Here is a 9,209-nt window from a genome sequence, read left to right on the forward strand (position 1 = left end):
CATTGAGGTGCTAAGTAAATTGTTTTTTGCTTAAGTGTGACACAGCAGTTGAGTTTGTTGGTTTATACGCTGAAAGACATGGGATGAGAGTAAGCTAGCATTAGCGAAGGATGGAAAAGAAATCAGTCCTTTCCAAAGGAATCATCCTGGCATCCGGCTCAAGCGATTTACATAGGGACGTATTTCCTGATTACAAGAGAGAGATTTGACTTCTTGCCCTTCCAAATGCTGAGCCAACGTCTTTGCCGCTCTGTACCGCCTCATTTGATTGTACAGTGCGAACCAGAATGCCAACGACAAACTTCCAGAGGTTCTTCAGGGATACTTTCTGAGTATTTCTGTATAACGGACTCGTGGCCTCTGGTGGCTCGTTTCAGGGTTATTACATTTCCTTTTTCTCGCCCAAATTAACTTCTTATCTGTATTGCACTGAAAATAGTGCACCACAGAGTAAGCGTCGCTAGCATGCACCGGGTGCTTTGTTTGTGAACAAATTTGTTCGTTTCACGCATGGTGCTTTCTGTTGACCACAGTCTCGGCCAATTTACTCATCTTGCATTTAATAGTAACCGTTTTTGTTCTTCGGGCAGTTTCCACTGCACAAGGACACTGATACACAGCGTAAAGTATTACTTTGTGTACAAGTCTGATTTTTCTTGCGATATTTGGTAGGAACCTGTGTTTCCAGTATAAGTGTGCTTTATTTTCCTGTAACTCAAGAACTGTATAACGTAAAGGTAGTCTGAAAGAAAATCAGTGACACAAAACTACCCGGGGCTGAAAACAAAAATTGAAAATTATCTTTCGTAGGCCTGCACATTTTTCTTAGGTCTTCTTTCTCAGCCTGCCTCAGCGAACAGACGCACATTATAAGTGCAATCCACGTTTTCTAGTGTTATTCTTAGAATTAATTGTGTATCAGATGTAAGAGGTCATTTGCTATTATCCCTATCATCATTTCATTCAGTGTGAATATTTACATTTTTCCGTGCAAATTATCTCTGTTCCAGATCGGTTTTACCATAAATGATCCGCTGCTTTCCTTCATTCTGGTAATAGTTGCATGATTTTTGAGGAATTTATTCTTTGTTAGCTACTATTCGTTTCAACTGATCGCCACATTTACGAACTTTGCGTTCAGTCTAAGCTATAATTAACTTCTGTAGCTCCATACTTAACTATGATATATAACCGTTCGCTCGACGAAAGATCCGTACCCAAAGACTGGAAAGTTGCACAGGTCACACCAATATTCAAGAAAGGTAGTAGGAGTAGTCCACTAAATTACAGGCCCATATCGTTAACGTCGATATGCAGCAGGATTTTCGAACATATATTGTGTTCGAACATTATGAATTACCTCGAAGAAAACGGTCTATTGACGCACAGTCAACATGGGTTTAGAAAACATCGTTCTCGTGAAACACAACTAGCTCTGCACTCGCATGAAGTGCTGAGTGCTATTGACAAGGGATTTCAGATCGATTCCGTATTCCTGGATTTCCGGAAGGCTTTTGACACTGTACCATACAAGCGGCTCGTAGTAAAATTGCGTGCTTATGGAATATCGTCTCAGTTATGTGACTGGATTTTCGATTTCCTGTCAGAGAGGTCACAGTTGGTAGTAATTGACGGAAAGTCATCGAGTAAAACAAAAGCGATTTCAGGCGTTCCCCAAGGTAGTGCCGGCCGGGTTGGCCGAGCGGTTCTAGGCGCTACAAAAAATGGTTCAAATGGCTCTGAGCACTATGGGACTTAACATCTATGGTCATCAGTCCCCTAGAACTTAGAACTACTTAAACCTAACTAACCTAAGGACAGCACACAACACCCAGCCATCACGAGGCAGAGAAAATACCTGACCCCGCCGGGAATCGAACCCGGGAACCCGGGCGTGGGAAGCGAGAACGCTACCGCACAACCACGAGATGCGGGCTCTAGGCGCTACAGTCTGGAACCGCGCGACCGCTACGGTCGCAGGTTCGAATCCTGCCTCGGGCATGGATGTGTGTGATGTTCTTAGGTTAGTTAGGTTTAAGTAGTTCTAAGTTCTAGGGGACTGATGACCTTAGAAGTTGATTCCCATAGTGCTCAGAGCCATTTGAACCATTTGAACCCAAGGTAGTGTTATAGGCCCTTTGCTATTCCTTATCTATATAAATGATTTGGGAGACAATCTGAGCAGCCGTCTTCGGTTGTTTGCAGATGACGCTGTCGTTTATCGACTAATAAAGTCATCAGAGGATCAAAACAAACTACAAAACGATTTCGAAAAAAATATCTGAATGGTGCGAAAAGTGGCAGTTGACCTTAAATAACGAAAAGTGTGAGGTCATCCACATGAGTGCTAACAGGAACTCGTTAAACTTCGGTTACACAATAAATCAGTCTAATCTAAAAGCCGTAAATTCAACTAAATACCTATGTATTACAATTACGAACAACTTAAATTGGAAGGAACACACAGAAAATGTTGGGGGGAAGGCTAACCAAAGACTGCGTTTTATTGGCAGGACACTTAGAAAATGTAACAGACCTACTAAGTAGACTGCCTACACTACGCTTGTCCGTCCTCTTTTAGAATACTGCTGCACGGTGTGGGATCCTTACCAGATAGGACTGACGGAGTACATCGAAAAAGTTCAAAGAAAGGCAGTACGTTTTGTATTATCGCGAAATATGGGAGAGAGTGTCACAGAAATGATACTGGATTTGGGCTGGAAATCATTAAAAGAAAGCCGTTTTTCGTTGCGACGGAAACTTCTCACGAAATTCCAATCACCAACTTTCTCCTCCGAATGCTAAAATATTTTTTTGACACCGACCTACATACGGAGGAACGATCACCACGATAAAATAAGGGAAATCAGTGCTCTTACGGAAAGATATAGGTTCATTCTTTCCGCGTGCTATACGAGATTGGAATAATAGATAATTGTTAAGGTGGTTCGATGAACCCTCTGCCAGGCACTTAAATGTGATTTGCAGAGTGTCCACGTAGATGTAGATGTAGATGTAGGCAAAGCGTCAGTGGAATTTGTCCCACTTGTATCCTCAAATTTTAGGGAGATGTTCTTAATGTCTTACCAGCGTGATTAACTCACCCACGTTTCTTATAAGTGGTCAGTCAGTCACATTTTCTTCTGCCTTTATTTTAGTTCCTCTATCTTTTCACTGCTGTTTTAATCTGTGTTATAGCAACTTTCACCCTTTCTACGTCGTATTGTGACTTGTGAGATAGTGTGTTTGTGTTGGTCGGCGCGAGTGAGGTGGAAGTGGGTTCATTAGTGGCATTTTATGGGTTTCTTCCTCAATATGTGACAACAATTTTAGTAATTTTATCGATATTCGTTTCTTTTAATGTGTGAGCGCCCATAAGCTCCAAACATACACAGAGCAACGTGTCAAGCGGCTGCGAAGGTTTTACTGATGTTGGACGATACGAACTGAAAGTGTGGGTTCACTGAATGCAATGGAAGAGTGACGCAACGAGGCTGTGTTGAACTGCGGTAAAAGTGTATGTGTTCCGTCTTATGTTTGTTGAATTACTTTGTGTTGCGTTTAGTATATCGTACTTTTTGGTTATTGCATATTACAGGCTTGTCCGCTGTTCAGGAGGTATTTTCACAGAAAAAAAGGTGATTTCGGTAACAAACCGAATAAATCATACGGACATTGTTAATGATTCGCCATAGACCGTGGGTGTCATATACCACAGTAGTCAGAAGAGATCCTTAAAGAACCCCTTAAAGTTTTTAGATGGAGATCTGGTTCTTCCTACACATGTGATAGCGTTGAGCGAAATGCGCGTCGACCGCCTGTCTGTGCAGTACAGTCATGAGTTATAGTAGGTGGACATAATAGAGTGCCTTCACAGTGTGTATTGTGCAAATATTGCTGTTGCTGGTGACAGTAGATGTGCGAGGCTCCTGGGAGCAGTGCGAGTACTTACAAAAACATCCTTTGTCGCCTGCATCTCTGATGAATGTCGCTCTCCGGCAATGGGTTGTGCTCATGACGCGGAGAATTTGTATCACTATCCATCACTGTCTTGTGTACTGTACATCGGACGAATCCCCCACGCTCCCTCTCTCTCTCACATATACCCACACTCACTCGCGCGCGCGCACACACACACACACACACAGACGTGGTTCTTCACGTGTTTCTCAGCCTCTAAGCGCACCAACACTTTCGGCAGCCGGAAGGCCCACAGTTTCCCCGTCGCCCCGGCAGAACTTTTTAATTAAATATAAAGGCGAAGACGCAACAGGGAGGACAGCAGAACTAGAAAAACCCGGCCAGAAGACTTCTTGTCTGCTTCTCAGCAGTCTAAGCTTAGCTCTCGGCTAAGGCAAGAGTAGATCCTCTAACAGAATCGTTGCGTCGGAAGCGCAGGAAACTCAGGGAACTGTTTTGTCAGGTGCCCACTAGTGACGCAGCTCCATTAATCCTCGATTACGTGGCGCCACTGGAAATTCACTTTGCTCCAGAAACGTTGGGTCCGTGGCCAACTGTGTGAGCGCCAGTATCCGAGGGTCGGAGATGGATCCGGCTCGGCGATCCGGCTCGGCCCTAGCATCTATCATCGCTTTCACCTCTGGCAACGACACGTAATACACGTTCAACTATAGGCCACCGAGTTACTGGCCGCAGAAGTGATTTTAATCGATAGATGAAGACAAGGGCGTACCTCCTCCAAGAAGATTATGCCTAGTAAATTACTTTTGTGTTCGAACTAAACTGAACTAAACTCCTCCCGAATAGGCATGAAAGCCCAACGGTACCGACCGGCCGCCATGTCATTCTCACCCACAGGCGTCACTGGATGCGGATATGGAGGGGCATGTGGTCAGCACACCGCTCTCCCGGCCGTATGTCAGTTTCCGAGACCGGAGCCGCTACTTCGCAATCAAGTAGCTCCTCAGTTTGCCTCACAATGCCTGAGTGCACCCCGCTTGCCAACAGCGCTCGGCAGACCTGATGGTCACCCATCCAAGTGCTAGCCCAACCCGACAGCGCTTAATTTCGGTGGTCTGACGGGAACCGGTGTTACCACTGTGGAAAGGCCATTGGCTTTGTTCGAACCTACCTCCGAAGTCAGTAGAGACGGAGCCAACTATCGGATAAACAGGGAGGGAAAAGGAAATCTTTTGTATTTATTTTTAAAGGAAACATCTCGGAATTTGACTTTATTGGTTAAGAGAGCCCACAGAAAAGCTATATTTGGCCAATGGAACGTGAAACCTGAGCCCCATCGCATTTCAAATGCGAGTCCATTGTTCTAACTATTACGTCGCCTAGCTCCGTAATACGAATTTCTGCCTTCGTTGCCTGTATGGACGACGTACAAATGGTTCAAATTGCTCTGAGCACTATGGGACGTGACTTCTGAGGTCATCAGTCCCCCAGAACTTAGAACTACTTAAACCTAACTAACCTAAGGACACCACACACATCCTTGCCCGAGGCAGGATTCGAACCTGCGACCGCAGCGGTCTCGCGGTTCCAGACTGTAGCGCCTAGAACCGCCCGGCCACTCCGGCCGGCCATGGACGACGTACGGCCGAGTAGTTGTTCTACAAGAAAACTGCCAATGGCGTCAAATACCTAGGCTTGCATAAATGAAGAAAGTGTAAAAAAATAAAAGAACCACAAAAAGTTGTTTCAAGAACTTGATGAAATGTAAGTGAAGCGTAGATCAGAAGATATGCAATAAACGAAATGCAATTAGAACATGTCTGAACAGTTTCATTTTGGTGTCGAACGAGAAAAATCAATACAGAATGTTATGAAATGAAGCAGAAACATAGAAAATTCAACCACGTGTGGTGGTGTCAATTTCGGTATCCATCAGCTCCGTTGGATAATGTCAGTCAATGGTACGTAAACAGAATTGTACGCCATAAATCAACTTTTAAATCTACGTTGTTAGTCTTTCCATAAGTGTCAGCCGGGCGTTGTGGAGGAGCGGTTCTAGGCACGTCAGTCTGGCACCCCGCGACCGCTACGGTCGCAGGTTCGAATCCTGCCTCGGTCATGGATGTGTGTGCTGTCCTTAGATTAGTGAAGTTTCAGTAGTTCTAAGTTCTAGGGGACTGATGACCAGAGATGTTACGTCCCACAGTGCTCAGAGCCATCTGAACCATAAGTGTCACTTCAAAAAAAAAAAAAAAAAAATGGTTCAAATGGCTCTGAGCACTATGGGACTTAACTACTGTGGTCATCAGTCCCCTAGAACTTAGAACTACGTAAACCTAACTAACCTAAGGACATCACACACATCCATGCCCGAGGCAGGATTCGAACCTGCGACCGCAGCAGTCGTACGGTTCCGGACTGCGCGCCTAGAACCGCTAGACCACAGCGGCCGGCAGTGTCACTTCCTTCGCTTCTTGTAGATAAATAATGCCGTATCTTCAGAGAATTTCTTCTGTCGTCATGGCAGCGTCGGTCTTTCTATCTTACTGCTGATGTTTCTGCATATACGTGCAATATGAGCAAACTTCGACAGGTGAAACGTTTACAGACAAGAAACAGTTCGTGGACTTTTAACTTGATTCACTAAATTATGAGGTTTGTAGCAGCCTTTACAGTTTGCGAGGCAAATTCACAATTTAGGATTGCCCGCATCTCGTGGTCGTGCGGTAGCGTTCTCGCTTCCCACGCCCGGGTTCCCGGGTTCGATTCCCGGCGGGGTCAGGGATTTTCTCTGCCTCGTGATGGCTGGGTGTTGTGTGCTGTCCTTAGGTTAGTTAGGTTTAAGTAGTTCTAAGTTCTAGGGGACTTATGACCACAGCAGTTGAGTCCCATAGTGCTCAGAGCCATTTGAACCATTTGAACAATTTAGGATTATCGGTAGTAACAGACCTGTCACAAAAGATAAATTTTTTGAACGGAAAAAGTATGAAAAAGGTAGAAACGTTCGCTTAGTCCAGCCGAAATGGAACGACTAGATGGCAGCAGGCCAATCGACTGACATACTTGCGCCAAAAACAAAGACAATCGTTGAAATTCCAAGCCAACTTGTAGGTATACTATGCTGAGTTATTAACTAGGCACAAGAGCTCTAGGGATTCGTTGGAAGTGGCGACATAGACCATAGCGCTTTACCTCGGTAGTGTGCCTCCATGGCTCTGCTGTCAGCCTGCCTTGGTAACTGCACACACCTACTCCTGTTACATCTTTATGGAGGGGGCGAGGACATTTTTAGCTCCACGGTTGCCCTCTCATCGTGGCACCAACGCGAAGACACGGAGATGTGTCTCCTTCCACGACCGCATTGGCCTCACATAAAATTTGAATGTGGATGGCTTTTCCTAACCGCCACCGCCATACAGGGATATTTTTATCGCAAGTGATTTTATGCTAACCGCATAAAGGTTCTGACATCACTGTTTGATGGTCCAATCCTTCCACAACACGTTGGTAGTATCAGACCATCGTGCATAATTGATTTTGTTCAAATGGCTCTGAGCACTATCGGACTTAACATCTCAGGTCCCCTAGAACTTAGAACTACTTAAACCTAATTAACCTAAGGACACCACACCCATCCATGCCCGAGGCAGGATTCGAACCTGCGACCGTAGCGGTCACGCGGTTCCAGACTGAAGCGCCTAGAACCGCTCGGCCACAACGGCCAGCAGTTGATTTTGTAGGAGAGATTGCATATTACGTTTATGTCCTTGATTCAGATACCTCATTTAATCGACCGTGATTTGTAATTTCATCAGCTGTCAGAATCTGTAATCTGAATCTAATTGTATGGATTTATGCAAGGATCTTTCCTTGTGTGTGCTGGGTGTATTGGTTATCTTGAACTTGACAACGTGAGCGTTAATCGCCCTGGGAAGGTCTATAATCTGCAAATTCTACATGGACAGAATATCGTTTGTTCAACGTATGTATTAGCAACAAAGTTGTGAAAGAGTAGACTTTTCTCGCGTGACATAGAAACGGACTGTTCTCGGAAAGGTTTGCAGTATTGAAATCGATTGAATATCAAAATAAGTGATCTGACAGAGAAGTTTATTCTAGTAAAACTATCGCTTTTGATACAGCTAAATGGAATCGGTTCAGAAGGCCGTAGATAATGAAACATCCCCTTAGAAAAATTTATGAATTACTGTGCTGGTAAACCTCTTACGTTTTTTGATTTTCAAACAGCTGAGCAAAACTGAACGTATTGCGACATTTCTCTCTTTACTTATTCTGATCAACAGTGAACTGAGACACAACATTTTTAGCGCAACGCAGTCTGACTTTCAGTAATCACTACAAAAGAATGGCCCTGACTAACAATAACCTATACCTTTCGTGAATCACTTACCTCGCAAAAATCTTCGTTACTCGAACTACTGCAATACAGTGAGCGCCAATACTGCCAGCTAAATAAAAGATTCTAACTACTGAAGGCACTAAATACTGATAGGCATAGTTAACAAATGGAAGATTTTGATAAAGAACAAACAATGTATTTACCTTAATAATGTACAAAAGTCATCATATATCAGTTCATGATATCCAGTATTACAAATTCACTCTTTCTGATGGACACGCGTCCAGATCGTCCGCTCTCAAAATTCTGCCATCTCTCTCCCCACATCCACCACTGGTGGCGGTTCACCTCCAACTGCACAACGCTACGCGCTGTTCACATCCAACTGCCCAACACTACAATAGCGAATATTGCAACAATGCCAACCAGCCACAGATCGCACACAGCACAGTCAGTGATTTTCATACAGAGTGCTACGTGGCGTTACCAACATGACAACCTAAAAAGCCTACTTACAATAACTGAACTCAGGTTGATGACATTTTTCTTGTCTTACACAAAGCCTTCGACACAGTTCCGCATATCGACTACCCGAACAGACATGGGACTGCATTGAAGACATCCTACCAAACTCCATATGGCTTTCTGAATCGAGAGGCAACGTCAGAAGTGAAGGCGGCGTTCGTCGAATATAAAAATAGGGCGACAGGACAGCTACCGTTCACGATATATGTATTTGACCTGGGGAAGGCTGTGTGCAGGAGATGCTGCTGTGTAAGGGGAGGTGGCATCGTTAGAAAACTGGGGTCAATTGTAGTGTGCGATTCCAACTCTCGGCTTTGAGTCACGATGCCGTTTCTGACGTCATGAGCTTACGGCGTGAAGGATGTTGCGGGCTGTTACTAAATGTTATCTTTTGTTGTCTTAC

The 9,209-nt window shown here is 44.5% G+C and overlaps 1 pseudogene; it reads right to left on the minus strand.

Moving 5' to 3' along the window:
* Positions 1–4,959: 4,959 nt before the first annotated feature.
* Positions 4,960–5,077, minus strand: LOC126229581 (5S ribosomal RNA; annotated as a pseudogene).
* Positions 5,078–9,209: the final 4,132 nt, after the last annotated feature.

This window comes from Schistocerca nitens, unplaced genomic scaffold (genome assembly GCF_023898315.1).
Source record: "Schistocerca nitens isolate TAMUIC-IGC-003100 unplaced genomic scaffold, iqSchNite1.1 HiC_scaffold_375, whole genome shotgun sequence".
In the NCBI taxonomy this organism is placed as follows: Eukaryota; Metazoa; Arthropoda; class Insecta; order Orthoptera; family Acrididae; genus Schistocerca; species Schistocerca nitens.